Here is an 8,007-nt window from a genome sequence, read left to right on the forward strand (position 1 = left end):
GTCTGCCCTGGAGTCCGGCTTCCGGCTCTCGTGGTGTCAGCGAAAGCTCTAGAGGGTGAACGCAGTAGTCAACTGCTCATTCATTCAACAAATATTTATTGAGCGCCCGCTGAGTGCCAGGCACTGCGGGTGCCCCGGGGGCGAGAAACAACTCATCCTAGATCCTAGTTCCTTATTCACTCATCCTAGCTCCCCCAGATGCTCCGGCGCGCTTGGTGGGAGCGGACCCCGCACCCTCGGCCGCCCCACCTGGGGGTGCCCGGCGCCTCCAGCGCAGCCCTCCGGACACCCGCGGCGGGGAACCCGCCCCCCGGGATCCAAGGGGTTTAGTCTGGGTGGGGAAGGCGGGGAAAAAAGCAAAACACCAGAAGGAAAAAACTGTACCCCAGTCTGTGCTGGGGAACTGCTCCCGGGAAGTGCGCAAGGCGGAGCCGGCCCCGGCCGGGGAGAGCGCGGAGTCCGGGGCGGGCCGGCGGGAGAGGCCGGGCGCCCGCGGGTCGGGGCGCGGAGGCGGCCTCGGCGGGCGGAGGGCGCGGCCTGCGGGAGGGGCCGGGGCGGTGCCGGGAGGGGCGCGCACGGCGCCGCGGCCGCCGGGCCCAGCAGGTGACCGCGGCCCGGGGTTGGAGCCGGAGCGGATCGCGGGCAGCGCCGCAAGCAGACGGCGCGCGGGGCCGGGCGAAGTTTGGCGGAACATGGCGGAAGAGTCCGGGGCGAGCAGGAGCGCGGCGCGGTGGCAGCCGGAGCCCTGGGAGCTGTAGCCGCCGCCGCCGCCGCCGCCGCGGGGCGAGGTCGCAGCCATGGCCCGCTGGATCCCGACCAAGAGGCAGAAGTACGGAGTTGGTGAGTGCTCGCCCCACCCCGTCCCCGACCCGGCCGCCGCCAAGTTCGCGGGAGCGGCCCTGCCCCGCGCAAAGTTGGGCGGCGGACGCCGGGCCACTCGATGCCCGCCTGCCCGAGACCCGGCTCCGTCTCCCGCTGCCCGCGGGGGCGCCGAGAGGGTTCGGCTCCAGCTGCAGCCGTCCTACCGAGCGGGCGGTGGGAGTCGGAGCCCTCTCCGGGAGCCCAGTGGGGGAAGTCATCCTGGGTTTGGGGAATCCGGGTGGCTAAAAGTGCAGTTGGGCTCCGGGACTGGCAATCCTGCCCCCGAGCCCAAAGCTGCAGCGCTTTGCAGCATAGAAACGGGCAAAGTGAGGGCGTTCTCCTGTGGTTCATTTGGGGCGCCCAGGTCTGGTGCTCGCCCCCCTCCTCCCTGTCCGTGTGGCTTCATTCAGTACTTTGTAACCAGCCGAGGCCGGCTGAACGCGAACTCGGCTGGCTGCCCCAATGCTTTCTGCCCTCTCTCTTCGTAGGTTCTCTCTGAAACCTAAAGAGAAGAGTTGGGGGTAGGAAGCCGCCCTCCCCTCGTTCCTCCCAGGCACTGGGATCCCGATAGCATTTGTAAACTGATCGGGAAACTCAAGTTGTGGTGTGGAGGTGATGGAAGCGACAGGAAGTGTGTGGCGTGGGGACGGGGGTGGCTGGCCCCCGGGGCTGGTTGTGCGGACAGTCATCCCCTACCGGAGCGTGTATGGAGAGGATTTCAGACTGCCTTCAGAATTCCGATCCCGTCGTGGGATAAGATCGAGGACATTTTATTAAGAAAACTGTGACAGGTCCCATGCTAGGCACTTGGCATTCATAACAGCGGTGCTGGAGGGCCCCCAGGATGTGTGGGGAATTGCTTTTGTATTAGTTTCGATCCGAAACAAGTGGATGAGCGGGTTTTGACCCAGGTGAAAAACCTTGGTCCTACTTTTTATCAAGGGGTGAGGTTGCTGAGGTCTTGTGGGAAGACTGCCACTTAGCGGGGCAATTACAGTGACTATTAGGCTTGGGTGCGATTCCCTAGTATAAACACAGTTGTGTGCGTCGAGAATTTTATCACTTCCTGTCAGGGTCATTCATTGGGCCTATTTGGAAGTTAGTCTTCGACTTCACTCCCATCCCGCTCCCATTTTTTTCCTCACCTTAGTGGTTACTAGGGAGCGGTCCCTGAACCTGTTCTATGCTTTCTGACGACTATGTCTGTTTCAGAGATACTGTATCTTAACATCTCTATGTGCATTTCAACTCTGTAGTCAGTTACAAAAAACAAACCAACCTTCTCACATCGATTACTTTTAGATTGTGATCCTTTATGTATATATGTATATGTGTGTGTGTGTGTGTATAATAACATGCATGTAATTCCTTGTTTTCCCTCTGTTGCAAACACTTTCTTTCCTTTAAATTTCTTTTAGAATCCTTGCACTCTCCTATGGTTGTAACTCAGAAATGGGTGCATGTTGTTACTTCTGCTCCAGACCATCCCCCTCATGAACTGGTCATAAAATTTCAGACAGGTGTTCCTCATCGGGTGCCAGTAAGTAGCCAGTAGTTGTGGAAATGAGATGGAGTCAGTTTCTTTATTTGTGAGTGTTATTGGGTACTAACTCCTAAATTAAAGTAGATTTAGCAATACCTAATCAATAATTACTACTCACAAAAAAGTTATCAATTCTAATTTTGTTTAACAGGAGAAACGCTTTCCAAAACTATTATGACTTTGGTGTAGTTAATGCAAACATATCCGAAAAATGTGGGTTTTATTGCCATAGTCATAGGAACAAGGATGGTATTTTCTCTTTTTAATTTTTCTTTTTTTTTTTTTTCCTGTTCTAGAGTCTGTTATTTATCATCAGACAAGAAAAGTGAATTGCATTTCCAAAGCATAGGTGGTAGCAAAATTGCCCCAAGATATAATTTGGGAAATTTATTTCACTAGACACAATAGATTCTGATTAATCTGGATTTGACACAAGGGCCCACGGTTAGGGCAGATGAGCTGATGAGATCAATGTCCGCTGTTTGTTCCTAAAACACATGGTTGTTCATATTACCTCCCTGCTTGGAAGCCATCCTTGACCTACCGGGTAAAGTCTAAACTGAGCCCAGTTCTCAAGGTTCTGAGAATCCAGTTCAGCAATATCTTCACAAACCGTATCTCTCACAGCTTCTTCCATCAACCCTCCGGCGCAGACACTGCTCTTCTCCCTCTTGTGCAACATACCATGGAGAGTCCCTGCTTTGGGGCTTTGCTCCCCTGTGCTTGTACCCCGTTCAGAGTGCCCTCCCACCTCGGCATCCCACAGTCCGGCCTTTCACCCAGGCCTCAAAGCCCTACCCACTGCCTCCTTCAGATTTGGTGTTCCCCGGACCACATAACCTTCACGCCTCTCCCTCACCATTCCTACATTTTATTACTTATCCTTTGGTTCAGTGAATCAGAAGGTTATGGTTTTGTATTCCTGTGACTTGAGAGGGATACCGCTATGGAGCATGCATTCAGTAACTGGTTGTCCTTGGCGTTGGGGTGGCGTTCTAAAGCGCCAACCTAATTTCTATGATGATTTAGTGCAGTGTTTTTCCCCATTAGGTTTCAGCATCTCATTCACTCCAGTATGACTTTTATTTTGTTCTGTTAGATGGATGACGCGAGAGCCTTCAGTCTGTCTATCTTTGCAAGTAAAAAAAAAAAAAAGAGGTGGTGCTGCTGAGAAAACAGGCATGGAGTAGACAGACTTGCTTAAATATGATTGGGGAAACTGGCTTGTTGGACTTACAGTGGGGGGATTATTGTCCTTTCTGAGGGTCTGCTGGACAGATTTCGTTTCTGGTGGAAGGAAACCATGTGATGGCCGTTTTGAAGCATTTTAATGACTCACAGCTACTTTGCGTGAGGGTAGTGTTTGATCTCAGTTTGAATTGTGCACGGTGAAGCTAGCTGTCTCTACTTATCTTGGTGCTACTATTGGCTGTCCCTGACAGCTAGATTTTTCTACAGGGACTGAAATGCACCCTGTCTGGGCTTTCTTAGTTCTTCAACTGTTGACTCAACCTCTAGCATCAGGTGGGCTTAAATGACCTATTGTCGGTTATCAGGTAAGAGGACCACAGACTTGGTTCTTTAAACTTCTGGGCCTTTAGTGCCCTGATGTGAAGTGCTGAGTGCTGAGGGCTGCCCCACAGCCGTGGAAAACTCTTTTCTTTCTCCCTTCATTTTTTTTTCTTGTTTTCTTTTCCTTTATTCTTTCTTTCATTTTGCGTGTTTTAAGATATGAAGGTCGAAAACTTTTATTTAGGTGTTAAGCAAACATTAGTGATACATTTATTGAAACATTTCTTAAGTCTGTTCCCAAACAAGCTATTTCTATTAAGAACAGATCCAGATTATGTTGATGATGGAGCCTTTGCAAAATCATTCATTATTGTTTGGTGGGATTTGTCCTATATGTTTTTATATTGTGATAAAAGGTAGTTTGGGGGAATATTTGCTTCATTGTTAGCTTTTCGACTATTTCGCTGTGCTAGGCCCAGTTAGTCTAAAGCATTTAACTTTGTAGATTCTCAAATGTTAGTGTAAAAACCAAAACCGGATTCTTGTAGTGCTTTGTTAATGCACTGAGGTGTGCTGTGGGTCCCCATTCAGTTCTCCCTCACCACGGGCACCGTGTTCCGTAGACTTTAGCTGGAGGGGTGGAATGTGGTCTCAGAGAGTGATTAGTTCAGTTCCCTTTTAAAGAGAGGAACTTGATGCCTAAAGAGGTAAAGTGAGTTGCTTAACATAAGTTGTTCTTACTTTTTTGGTTACATGAATGTCTTTGGCCAATCAGGTTAAACCCTTAAGGTGGCCCCCGTTCTCAGAACAGTGTTCTTAATTGCATAAAGTCAAATGTGAAGGACTGAAAATTGAAGCCACCTGTATTGAACTACAGCTGTCAAGAGTTTTCAAAAATTTGTGATATTGTAATATATGTGTTTCTTTATTAGTGCATAATAACTACCATACTTTTGAATTAGTGATGAGCATATACAATTTTTCAAGGTATCTGTAGTAACCATAATATAGGAAAACGCCTGTGATTTCTTTAAAAATTTTTTATTGGAGTAGAGTTGATTTACAATATTGAGTTAGTTTCAGGTGCGCAGTAAAGTGAGTCACCTATACCTATACATATATCCATTCTTTATCAGATTCTTGTCCCATATAGGTTATTACAGAATATCGAATAGAGTTCCCTGTGCTATACATTAGGTCCTTGTTAGTTATCTATTTTATATATAGTAATGTGTATTTGTTAATCCCAATCTCCTAATATATCGCTTCCCCCTCAACGTTTCCCCTTCGATAACCATAAGTTTGATTTCAAGATCTGTGAGTCTGTTTTTGTTTTGTAAAAAAGTTCATTTGTATCATTTTTTATTAGATTCCACATGTAAGTGATATCATATGATATTTGTCTTTGTCTGACTTACTTCACTTAGTATGATAATCTCTGTGTCCATCCATGTTGCTGCAAATGGCATTATTTCATTCTTTTTTATGGCCGAGTAGTATTCCATTGTATATATATATACCACCTCTTCTTTCTCCATTCCTCTGTCGATGGACATTTAGGTTGCTTCCATGTCTTGGCTATTGTAAATAGTGCTGCAATGAACATTGGGGTGCATGTATCCTTTCAAATTACTGTTTTCTCCAGGTATATGCCCAAGAGTGGGATTGCTGAATCATATGGTGGTTCTATATGTAGTTTTTAAAGGAATCTCTATAATGTTTGTACCAGTTTACATTCCCACCAACAGTGTAGGAGAGTTTAATTTATTTTTTAATTAAAGTATAGTTGATTTACAGTGGTGTTAGTTTCAGGTGTATAGCAAAGTTATACGTATATATATATATCTTTTCTTTTCCAGATTCTTTTCCATTACAGCTTATTAAAAGGTATTGAATATAGTTCCCTGTGCTCTACAGTAGGCCCTTGTCGGTTATCTATTTTATATATAAGACACCTGTGATTTCAATTGAGGCCAGTGTCAGTAGTACACCTGTGGTTTATTGCCTCTGGTCATCATTGAAGTAAACGCTGAGTGTCAGAAAACAGAGATGTAGCTTTTTTCCCTTTTCAAGTCCATGGATCCTCTGAATTTGAACACAGATTAAGAATCCTTGGCTATGAAGATCACACAGCTAGTTAGTTACAGAACCAGTTAGTAACATGACCAAGCTAGATATTATACAATTGTAATGAATTGAAGAAGTCATTGCCCTAATACATTCATGTTCTAACAACATTGAGGCTGAGAATAAAAGGAATAGAGAGTTAATATTTATTAGGCATTTACCTCATGAAAGGCGCTGTTCTGAGCCCTTTATTTCAGTCTGTCCCAGGTACATGTGGGGCTCTTGGAGACACTTTCGGGTGGCCCATGAGGTTAAAACTTTTTTGGTAATAATACTAAGATGTTATTGGCCTGTCTTTACTCTGTTCTGGTGTGAGTATACAGTATAGTTTCCCAGAGGCTACATTGAGTGTGATACTGGGACAGATTGAATGCAGAAGCAGGTATGAGAATCCAAAGGCCTTTTGTGAAGCCAGACATCAAAGAGATTTACAAATATGCAAAGCGATGCTGCTCTTCTAAGTGTTTTTGTTTGTAAAAGTAGTTTGATCTAAAATATATACATGTATTGGGGTTTATTATGGTTACTTTAATTAACGAATAAGTATTTTTAAAATTTCTCAGATTGAATTTCTATTATGATAAATAGTGATAGATATAACCCACATAAACAAAAACTCTTTGGAATTCTCAATAACTTTTCAGAGTGCTAAAGGGGTTCTGAGACTCAAAACTTTCAACACTGCTGCTTTACACATTATTTCATTAAATCATTGTGATAATGCTGTAATTCTCATGTATTGTCTCCTTTCCAGATAAGAAAACTAAGGTTCATACAGGATAAATTTTTCATCCATATGCATATAATCTCACTCCTAAGCCAAAAATCAACTCCATATGTGTTTCCCAAACTTCAGTTGTTCATCTGTCACTTTGATCTCTGCCATGTCCAGCGTTGACCTGAAACAAATAGACTGCCAGTTAGTTCTCCAGCAAAAAATGGATTTATTCAGAATCAGCAAAGAATTGCAATTCAGGGTTTGCAACCCTAAGTGCGTCTGCAAGCCACATGCAAATCCCTGCAACCAGGAGAGGAAAACTATTTTATAGAGGGGAAAAGGAAGTTGGGAGGGCTGTAGTAAACAAAGAGTCCATTGGAGGAATTGAGTGTTTGAAGTATAGTGGCTTTTCATTGGCTGAGTTGTGACAGGCTCCCACTGGCTGAGCTCTTGCCAGGCAAGAAGGAGAAGTCTTTCTTCCTGTTGGGCTCTGCTCTCCTGCAGGGTGCCACGGCTTCCACTTCTGGCTTCCTGACTCTATTTTAATTGACGTTTCTGTTTCTGTATTAATTTTTACACCAGGTACGCTTGTGTAGCTGCTACATGCCTATTGCCTTACCCATTTGCCTTCTCTGTTATTTTTTTGTTAGTTCGTGAGTATTAGAGCTTAATTTCTTTATTTTTTTAAGATAAGAATAAATATAAGTAAAAGTTCTGATACTTTATTCTTGAGTCCCAAAGGACTATCTTATATACTCACTTTTGGAGACTTACTTTTGAACGAACCATCTCTTTCTTCCTCATTGAATTTATTAATTTTTTATTTTATATTGGAGTATAGTTGATTTACCATGTTGCGTTAGTTTCAGGTGTACAGCAAAGTGATTCAGTTATACATATACATATATCCTTTCTTTTCAGGTTATTTTCCCATATAGGTTGTTACAGAATGTTGAGTACAGTTCTCTGTGGTATGCAGTAGGTCCTTGTTGATTATCTATTTTATATAAAGTAGTGTGTATATGTTAATCCCAAAGTCCTAATTTATCCATCCCCCTCTACCTTTCCTCTTTGGTTATCATAAGTTTGTTTTCTAAGTCTGTGAGTCTGTTTTGAAAATAGGTTCATTTGTATCATTTTTTTTAGGTTCCACATATAAGTGGAATTTGTTATTTTTTACTTAATATTTTCTTTATGTTGCCTGTTTTTTTTTTTTTTTTTTTTTTTTTTTTTTTTTTTTTTGTAC

General features: G+C 44.2%; 1 protein-coding gene across 1 annotated transcript in view; it reads left to right on the top strand.

Moving 5' to 3' along the window:
- Positions 1-660: 660 nt before the first annotated feature.
- DOCK5 (dedicator of cytokinesis 5) overlaps positions 661-8,007 on the top strand; it is a 214,772-nt gene continuing 207,425 nt past the window's right edge. The window contains exon 1 of the mRNA XM_007458822.1: positions 661-840. The gene's annotated coding sequence lies outside the window, so the exon portion shown is untranslated. The remainder of the gene's footprint in view (positions 841-8,007) is intronic.

This window comes from Lipotes vexillifer, unplaced genomic scaffold (genome assembly GCF_000442215.2).
Source record: "Lipotes vexillifer unplaced genomic scaffold, Lipotes_vexillifer_v1.1 scaffold484, whole genome shotgun sequence".
NCBI classification, from domain to species: Eukaryota; Metazoa; Chordata; class Mammalia; order Artiodactyla; family Lipotidae; genus Lipotes; species Lipotes vexillifer.